The sequence below is a fragment of the Pinus tabuliformis genome, chromosome J, assembly GCF_031772625.1.
Source record: "Pinus tabuliformis cultivar Carrire ecotype Pingquan chromosome J, CPIR1, whole genome shotgun sequence".
NCBI classification, from domain to species: Eukaryota; Viridiplantae; Streptophyta; class Pinopsida; order Pinales; family Pinaceae; genus Pinus; species Pinus tabuliformis.
Window position 1 is genome coordinate 1,414,008,225 of NC_142295.1, and position 10,825 is coordinate 1,414,019,049.

The following is a 10,825-nucleotide window of genomic DNA, read 5'->3' on the forward strand; positions in this document are numbered from 1 at the left end:
AAATGATTTTTTAAGCAATAAATAAGCTCCACTATGAGAAAACAAATCGATCCAAATGGGGAGCTATTACAACTAAAATCCTGAGGATATGAAATGAACTGTCCATCTGTTCTATAGACAGAACAGTGTTTCATTATTTCACTTGAAACTTTTTTGATGGCCAATAAAAAAGGTGACAACTGTAGTTGCAGATCATAACTGAAGTGAAGAATAGGAAATCGAATCTTGTTTCTTGGCCCTGGTGGATGCCTCTGATTTAAATTTTGGCTTTTCGGTTTCTGACTTTTTGCCTTCCCTGTGCCTTTTTCACCGCTTGGTTTTCGACTTTTTCACCTTTTGTGTCATTCAAAGCCTCCTCCTTTATGCACTGTTTACAACAATATTGATGTGTTCAACGCCTTCCCCCCTTCCCTTATATTATGGACTGAAAATGCGTTTTTATAGAATTTGATCTATCCCTCTCACTGATACTCCACTCAAGATTCTTCTAAGACCGAACTGGAACCAACTTCAAAGAGTCTCAATTAAGTTCAGATGATATTCTTCTCTCATTATTTATGACTAAAACTAGTATTCGACCCAAAGAAAAAGTCAAGTCAAGTAATGAGTTTATTTCATCGAACTTACACCCAAACTACAGGGTACTTAAGAATTTGTTGCAGCTGAATTATGCTTGTAGCAACACATTCTTCCATTGAGGCACAGATCGGAAGTTGTTCGACGTGTTTCTTAAAATCAAACTGCTGTAGAAAAGTGTCTTTAAATAGCGCGAGGAATATTGGATTTCATTTTTGGTTTGATAATTTGGAAGTGAACCATGTCGTTGGTAATCACATTCCAAAAGATTACTGCGAGCAAAAATGCCTTTGTTTGTGGTATGCCATTATGGAATCGATTTTTGAATAATGCATTGTCACTTGTATGGAAGACTTGTGTCATGCTATCCTGATATAACTGGGAATTTATTCTTCCATTTTGCTGCTGAATGTCCTTTTGTCCTTGGTAACCACAGTACTCATCAATCGGGACACCAGACTGGAATTGATGGTGTGAAGAACTACCATAGCTATGACGATGATTCTGATTGTCATTATATCTTTCACCATAACTATTGAAAGCAGATACAGCATAACCCTGCTCATTACTCTGACTGCCATTGTATGTTCCACCATAAGAATCACAAGCAGAGGCTGGATAACCCTGACTATGATTCTGACTGCCATTATACACTCTACTGTTATATTTTTGAGAGCTATCTGAAGGATATCCATGTTCATATCCAAGATTATCATCTCGTTTTGGATATGAATTAGGACTATAAATCATGTTGGTACCTCCCCCAGTACGAGCTTCATGCTGCACACTAAGTGTTACCTCCTGTGAGCTGTTGTTCCTTAATTGTAGACTGTTGGCAATAAGACGATGAGCAGATTTTCCTAGATGAGGAGTTGAGGCAGGTCCAGTATGGTGTGGCCTTTCTCGATGATGTGCCTTCCTCCCATTATCTTCATGCCATAGAGTTGGTGTATTTACATCATTCTTGCATACAGACTTCTTTGGCTTTATTACTCCATTAGGAGGCCTTGTAATGTGTTTGTGTGTTGGTGGGAACTTGTAAATAATAGAAAGCACTTGATTGTTTGTGATATTTTCCATCCCCTTGATAGGCGAAGTGAAGATAGGGGGGCATGCTTCTCCATCGCAAAGGCAAAAGAAACCATTCATCCCCCCACTAGCTCTAGGATCAATTTCTTCATTTACTCCAAGTCTTTTCTGCCCTGAAAGATGGCTACCTTGATCAAAAATTGAAAAAACATATGGTGACAATGGATGGCTCACGGTCACAAATAACAAGTCATACATCACAGTATTTCTGCGCATTTCCTCTACCGTCAAGGTGCACTCAACCTTGTTAACCTCCGTGAGTAGGCGAGCTTCATCAATAAAAGGCAATTTTGCAACACCCTGCCAAGCAAAGCGTTTACCATTCATGTCTATCTCAAAGTCAGTAGGATAAAAATCAATAATAGGTGAGTTTGGATCAGTCATCAAGGGTCTATAATGTTCAGGAAGAGCATTTGCACTTGCAGCTGGAAGAGTTCCCATGAGCTGATTGAATGGTTTGAATGGCTTCCCTAGTTCAAAGCTTATCTCCAACCGATCCATATCCCTCAGATCAGATGCAAACGGAGCATAGTGATATGGATAAAACCATTGCCACGAACATACACCTTGGTAGAAATAACGCATAACCCAGCACAATCCTTCAGTATATTTCAAAACAACATCTTTTCTAACTTCATTAATTTCTTCTGGAGTGTGGGCCATAAAATTTTCATTGTAATACCTTTCTTTCCACCCAGGCTCTCCTAGTTTAACCTTATCCCCTTCTGGTGCATCACAATTGAAAAGATCTGATTTTTCTTTAAGTACATTCTTCAGCTTCAGTTTTGAATCCCTCCAAGTCATTTTTTTCCTCTTTTTCAAATTCTGCATCAACCTCCTCTTCAGCTCTAACAATGGCTGTAGCAACATTGTTGTGCTGCTTGCTAACCCATGTCAGCTTTGTTGCATGAACCAGGTGATCTGCCCGACGGATAGTCTGAGTAGCCAGCTGACCACTATTTGATTGCTCCACCTCATATGGTGATAGTTGAGGACCATAAGCTAAACGTGCTTTATGATAAGGCATCACTGGAACTAAGAATTTAGAATTGATTTTGGGATCCATATTATCTCCATTCCTTTTTTGAGCCTTCTCGCGCTTGACTCTTTCCATCTGGCGCTGATGTAGGCGAGACCGCTTTTGAAATATTTTATCCTCATAGGACCCAATAGCTTGAATAAAATGCTCCACTCGCTTCAAAATTGCCTCTCCTGAATCTGTCAAATAACCACCCATTGCCTTGAACTCTTTCTTGTACACCGCCATCAGCAAGTTAATTGCTCCCTCACGGATTTCCAATGTAGACATGTGTGGTAGGAAATCATTGCCGACGAAGAAACAAATAAAGATAAAATCATCAACAAGTTGTTCAAAGTCTATCTGAAATGGAGGGTTTGGTATCCTCAAGTCATACTCTAAGTATTCTCACAAAGTCCAAATGTTGAGAAACTGATATGGTTTTTTGGGAATAGAGCTCCCTTCCCCGCCCTTCTCATCAAACTCTCCAGTAAGTAGAGCAACGGATGCTTCGTTCGACATCATACGCAGACGTTCAACTGTTCTTCAATCTACTGTTTTATCATGGACCGCATCTACATAAGCAACTCAACGTTTGAATGCCCACAAAGTAGACATGAAATGAAGATCGCCTCAGTCATTCACCATGCACCGAAGCAATGATAATTTCCCCTCAGATTGTCTGTAGGTAACGCCCTAATCTCCCATAAAACCGGCTTGTAGTAGAAAATTTGAGTCATTTCGGAAATTTGAGGAAGAAATGGTGAAAAATTTCTTTGGAGGCTCTGTGCGCCACACGGCAGGCCCAGTGCACCGCGCGTCCTGGATGTGCCGCGCCAGAGGAAAAATACACGGTGAATCCACGCCCAATGCGCCACGTGCCCTATGTGCGCCGCGGCAGTCATCCTATGTGCCACGTTGGCCAATTTCATCCTTGATTCTTTTGTTTCTTCGTTTAGATGGGCCACTTTAATTTGCAAGTCCTTTGCCCTATTTTCAACAGACTCATACAACTTCAGGCTTTGTTGATACTAAAAATCATGGTATCATTTTCTGCTTGTGATTTTAAAAGAGCCTACCACAAGTTCTGGATTTCTTCATTGGCTTTTTGCCACTGCTGGACCCCTGTCATAACCTGTAACCTGAGATGGTGATTCTCATGATGAAACTAGAAAAGTTCTTCTTGTGAATTAGCAAGGGCTTGCCTATTATTTCTGTGTTCAGGAGTAGAGCATTCATACTGAAGTTTCTGTCTGGATGTTTTGTCTCTCTGATTCCAATTTTGCTTCCAAGCTCAGAATTTTTAAGACAAGTTTATAATTCTCTTGAGTTTCAGATTTTGGCTTTTGACTCAAAGCTTTTCCTTCCTCGATATGTTAATTTTTTTGCTTCTTCAGTATGTGCAATTTACCCTCAAGTTCACTGATTCGTGCAACATGTGATGATGAATCCTTATCGAGCTTGTGGTTCTCTTCTTGAACATGTTGCAGTTCTTCTTGAATTTTTAATAGCTGTTCCTCAACAACCCTGAATTGCTCAGAACCTTTCTCATAGTGTCCTTTCAACATTTCCTTCTCTAACCTTATTTCGCTGAAATGATGGTTCTTCTGTTGATCGTTTTTCAGGGGTAGGAGCTGTTGAACCCAGCAAGATGGGCAGTGCTGCCTGAAGAACTATAAAACCTTATCAATCATGTATTAAACAAACTTAATGATTTCTTCTTCAAAGCAGAGTTCGAAGAAGAAATGTCCTTCAGCAGTATTAATAATGAGAATCTTGAAGTGAACCTTATTGAAATTCCCTTTAGCCTACAAGCGTTATTTGACATTTTTGGAGACAAAACCCTGGACTCAAGAATTAAAATGACTCTTTTTGACCCAAAATGGCATTTGGTGACTGTAAATGACGAGAAATGAACCTTGGTGAATTTGACTCTAAAAGAGGACTGACAACACTGAGTCTAACATTGGCTCCATTTGGGATGGCAGCTACCGCTCCGTGGAGGTGCCAAGAACTACAGATCTTTGGAGCAGACAGTGCCTTCGTCCATTGGGCCATGGAGTCATTATTTCGACAATCAACACAGACTTTGACACATTTATTTATTGAAACTGGACTCAAACCGACTCAATTGTAAATCTGAAATGACTGAAAAACTGACTCAACAAATTGTACTCGAAAACACTAAGACCTGAACTTAAAACTTAAAGCTGGGTGGTAGTACCTGGCCACCCGTGTTTCTTACAAGGCAATATGCAATCAAACTATATCAAAATGCCAATGTAACCAATCAAGCAGATGCCTTCTTGCTTTATTCTCTTGATCAAATCTCCAGGTCAACAATAGATACTTGTAACTGGGCATCCCAAAAGCTAATTGACCATGATCTCCTTCATCACCGAATACTGCAACAATCACCTTCACTGTTGGCTGTAGTAGATTTGCCATTGGATCATGAAAAACATGAAGATTTGCTATTGCCACCTCCTGCTAAAAAAACAAGGTGTCCTTTGCTTCAAATTCCGATCTTCCTTCATCATGTACTTCAGTGAAAGTATGCTCCTGGGCTTCAAAAAACTCTGAACAGGTAGATGAGCAGATATCTTCTTGGAAAAACATTTCAACACATGAAAGATATGAAGAGGAATCTGAATGGAAATCTCGAATGTTTTGATCTTCTGTGGTGTGAATGTATTGTAGGTCATCTTCATATGATATGACAGCCAGGTTTTCATGTTCCTTATTACATTCATTAATCATAAGAAGAGAAACTTCATATGATTCTTGAAGTGCACAAATGACATTTCTACCATCTACTAAAGATTCATCCAAAGGAACCTTTTCACTTACTTGAACGAAGGTCTCATTTTGTTGTTCATGCACTGACTGGATTACCTCCTCATGAAGGCTGTATTCTAATGAACTGAGAACATTTGGATCCATAACTGTGTCTTCTGCGTCCCAGATGATTTCAACAACAAAGTTCTCTTTCATAGGATTCTATACTTGGCATTCTTGGTCATCACAATATGAATCTGGAACTGAAATAGCTGTCCTGACATTATCACATTCTGCAATTAGAACTGAACTTACTTGCATGTCGTCTTCTTCTAATGACAGATCTGAACTTACACTTTTTCTTTCATCACCTTCAACCATATGGAACTCTTCAACCTGTTGATCTATTTCATATAATTCATGTTGACTGTCATGATGTAGAATTTTTTCATCTTCTACCGTATTACAATCTTGATCATGTTGCAAATTTTCATGATTGTCTTTACGCTGCTGAAAGGGATTTTCATATAGGGCTTCCATGATCTCATCATCCATGAAATTATTATCTTCATAATATTTTTCAAGGCTTTCAATAAAAGTAGAAGCATGTTTGCAACAGTCATGAACTAGATTTAACGATGGATAAGAGTCTTTATACTTCTCAAAGAATATTGAATGAAAATCCTTTAGACAATAAATGGAAGCAGGCGACAAACTTTCATACCAAGATCAGGCTTCATCTTCCAGGGTAGCCATAAACATTTTCATCAAACATTCTTCAGGAAAAATGATCTTTAATCTATGCACATGAATGTGAAATTTCACCAGATGAAGAGCAGCGTCATTACCTTCCACATTTCTGAACACAGGCAAATTCTTTGACCAATCTACCTTGGGCATTTTATTTGGAAAACCTGGGATGTGATCTCGGCTCATGGGAGCGTATCTTCTTGCAATCCGATCCATCTTAAGAAATCTGAAAGCTACTGATCCCTCTACAGTGGAGTCACCATGAAGGATTGATTGCATGGATTTTTCAGTGAATGGAGTCGCCAGGTGAATGATTTCAGTCCTCTTCTTATTTCTGATCGTTGTTCACCATCAACAATCAGCTCTAAACTTAAGATATGTACTGGGGCAAAACAATCTACAAGTAAACCATTTCGCTCCCCAGTATGGTCGCGACTATGTTAGCGCTCGAATCTACCTTAGGCGGAAGAAGGCAAGACTTGAGGAAACATCAAACCAATCTCAGCCTCGTAGCTAGCCCTACGAGGATAGGAAAGGGCTCTCTCCAGTCAATCTCGATAAAATGAGCAGTAAGGTGCGAGATGACTTAAAATGGGAACTGATTTTAGGCTAGTAAATGAATTTGAATGAGGGATATTTGATTTAATGACTAAGTTGCTAGGCTGCATGGGACAAGGACAGCGTGAGCAAAGATTTAACCAAAGGCACAGGATATTTCATAAGGCGAGATAAGCATGAGGTTTTAGCAATCGAATTGAATTTAAATGGGGTGAAAAGACTGTTTAAGAAAGCTGAAAAGGGCATTAATGTATGAATCCTTTCCAAGCAGAAGAAAACACATAAAGACTGAACACTTCCTCAAGCCAGAGCAATGGCTGAATTCTACCTTTCTCACTTGAAAGTATTTAGCTAGAAACGATCATGAATGAAATGCAAAACATCACAGGATACATATGAAACAGAGAGAAAAACACATGCCAAAACTCATACCACAAGAATCTTATAAACCAGAGCTGCACCATTTAATTATTTCTCTGTCAATCTGTACAACCAAACGCTGAGTTATTCCTCCACCGTTTCCCAGAACTCAGAACCCTTTACAAATGATTTTTTATGCAATAAATAAGCTCCACTATGAGAAAACAAATCGATCCAAATGGGGAGCTGTTACAACTAAAATCCTGAGGATATGAAATGAACCGTCCATCTGTTCTATAAAGAGAACAATGTTTCATTATTTCACTAGAAACTTTTTTGATGGCCAATAAAAAGGCGACAACTGTAGCTGCAGATCATAACTGAAGTGAAGAATAGGAAATCGAATCTTGTTTCTCTGCCCTGGTGGATGCCTCTGATTTAAATTTTGGCTTTTCAGTTTCTGACTTTTTTCCTTCCCTGTGCCTTTTTCACCGCTTGGTTTTCGACTTTTTCACCTTTTATGTCATTCAAAGCCTCCTCCTTTATGCACTGTTTAAAACAATATTGATGTGTTCAACGCCTTCCCCCTCCCCTTATATTATGGACTGAAAATGCATTTTTATAGAATTTGATCTATCCCTCTCACTGATACTCCACTCAAGATTCTTCTAAGACCGAACTGGAACCAACTTCAAAGAGTCTCAATTAAGTTCAGATAATATTCTTTTCTCATTCTTTATGACTAAAACTAGTATTCGACCCAAAGAAAAAGTCGAGTCAAGTAATGCGTATCTTTCATCAAACTTACACCCAAAATATAAGGTACTTCAGAATTTGTTGCAGCTGAATTATGCTTGTAGCAGTGCATTCTTTCCACTGAGGCACACATCGGAAGTTGTTCGACTTGTTTCTTAAAATCAAACTGCTGTAGAAAACTGTCTTTAAATAGCGCGAGGAATCTTGGATTTCGTTTTTGGTTTGATAATTTGGAAGTGAACCATGTCATTGGTAATCACATTCCAAAAGATTACTGCGAGCAAAAATACCTTTGTTTGTGGTATGCCATTATGGAATCGATTTTTGAATAATTCATTGTCACCTGTATGGAAGACTTGTGTCATGCTATCCTGATATAACTAGGAATTTATTCTGCCATTTTGCTGCTGAATGTCCTTTTGTCCTTGGTAACCATAGTACTCATCAATAGGGACACCAGACTGGAACTAATGGTGTGAAGAACTACCATAGCTATGATGATGATTCTGATTGTCATTATATCTTTCACCATAACTATTGAAAGCAGATACAGCATAACCCTGCTCATTACTCTGACTGCCATTGTATGTTCCACCATAAGAATCACAAGCAGAGGCTGGATAACCCTGACTATGATTCTGACTGCCATTATACATTCTACTGTTATATTTTTGAGAGCTATCTGAAGGATATCCATTTTCATATCCAAGATTATCATCTCGTTTTGGATATGAATTAGGACTATAAATCATGTTGGTACCTCCCCCAGCACGAGCTTCATGCTGCACACTAAGTGTTACCTGTTGTGAGCTTCTGTTCCTTAATTGTAGACTGTTGGCAATAAGACGATGAGCAGATTTTCCTAGATGAGGAGTTGAGGCAGGTCCAGTATGGTGTGGCCTTTCTCGATCATGTGCCTTCCTCCCATTATCTTCATGCCATAGAGTTGGTGTATTTACATCATTCTCGCATACAGACTTCTTTGGCTTTATTACTCCATTAGGAGGCCTTGTAATGTGTTTGTGTGTTGGTGGGAACTTGTAAATAACAGAAAGCACTTGATTGTTTGTGATATTTTCCATCCCCTTGATAGGCGAAGTGAAGATAGGGGGGCATGCTTCTCCATCACAAAGGCAAAAGAAACCATTCATCCCCCCACTAGCTCTAGGATCAATTTCTTCATTTACTCCAAGTCTTTTCTGCCTTGAAAGATGGCTACCTTGATCAAAAATTGAAAAAACATATGGTGACAATGGATGGCTCACGGTCACAAATAACAAGTCATACATCACAGTATTTTTGCGCATTTCCTCTGTCGTCAAGGTGCACTCAACCTTGTTAACCTCCGTGAGTAGGCGAGCTTCATCAATAAAAGGCAATTTTGCAACACCCTGCCAAGCAAAGCATTTACCATTCATGTCTATCTCAAAGTCAGTAGGATAAAAATCAATAATAGGTGAGTTTGGATTAGTCATCAAGGGTCTATAATATTCAGGAAGAGCATTTGCACTTGCAGCTGGAAGAGTTCCCATGAGCTGATTAAATGTTTGAATGGCTTCCCTAGTTCAAAGCTTATCTCCAACCGATCCATATCCCTCAGATCAGATGCAAACGGAGCATAGTGATATGGATAAAACCATTGCCACGAACATACACCTTGGTAGAAATAACGCATAACCCAGCACAATCCTTCAGTATATTTCAAAACAACATCCTTTGTAACTTCATTAATTTCTTTTGGAGTGTGGGCCATAAGATTTTCATTGTAATACCTTTTTCTTTCCACCCAAGCTCTCCTAGTTTAACCTTATCCCCTTCTGGTGCATCACAATTGAAAAGATCTGATTTTTATTTAAGTACATTCTTCAGCTTCAGTTTTGAATCCCTCCAAGTCATTTTTTTCCTCTCTTTCAAATTCTGCATCAACATCCTCTTCAGCGCTAACAATGGCTGTAGCAACACTGTTGTGCTGCTTGCTAACCCATGTCAGCTTTGTTGCATGAACCAGGTGATCTGCCCGACGGATAGTCTGAGTAGCCAGCTGACCACTATTTGATTGCTCCACCTGATATGGTGATAGTTGAGGACCAGAAGCTAAACGTGCTTTATGGTGAGGCATCACTAGAACTAAGAATTTAGAATTGAATTTGGGATCCATATTATCTCCATTCCTTTTTTGAGCCTTCTCGCGCTTGACTCTTTCCATCTGGCACCGATGTAGGCGAGACTTCTTTTGAAATATTTTATCCTCATAGGACCCAATAGCTTGAATAAAATGCTCCACTCGCTTCAAAATTTCCTCTCCTGAATATGTCAAATAACCACTCATTGCCTTGAACTCTTTCTTGTACACCTCCAACAGCAAGTTAATTGCTCCCTCACAGATTTCCAATGTAGACATGTGTGGTAGGAAATCATTGCCGACGAAGAAACAAATAAAGATAAAATCATCAACAAGCTGTTCAAAGTCTATTTGAAATGGAGGGTTGTTATCCACAAGTCGTACTCTAAGTATTCTCACAAAGTCCAAATGTTGAGAAACTGATATGGTTTTTCGGGAATAGAGCTCCCTTCCCCGCCCTTCTCATCAAACTCTCCAGTAAGTAGAGCAACAGATGCTTCGTTCAACATCATACGCAGACGTTCAACTGTTCTTCAATCTATTGTTTTATCATGGACCGCATCTACATAAGCAACTCGACGTTTGAATGCCCGCAAAGCAGACATGAAACGAAGATTGCCTCAGTCATTCACCATGTGCCGAAGCAATGATAATTTCCCCTCAGATTGTCCGTAGGTAACGCCCTGATCTCCCATAAAATCGGCTTGTAGCAAAAAATTTGAGTCATTTCGGAAATTTGAAGAAGAAATGGTGAAAAATTTCTTTGGAGGCTCTGTGCGCCGGGCGGCAGGCCCAGTGCGCTGCACGTCCTGGATGCG

General features: G+C 39.5%; 2 pseudogenes; both read right to left on the reverse strand.

Annotated features, from left to right (window-relative positions):
• Positions 1-759: 759 nt before the first annotated feature.
• On the reverse strand, positions 760-3,205 carry LOC149232647 (5'-3' exoribonuclease 3 pseudogene; annotated as a pseudogene).
• A 5,147-nt stretch (positions 3,206-8,352) lies between these two features.
• Positions 8,353-10,516, reverse strand: LOC149232648 (5'-3' exoribonuclease 3 pseudogene; annotated as a pseudogene).
• Positions 10,517-10,825: the final 309 nt, after the last annotated feature.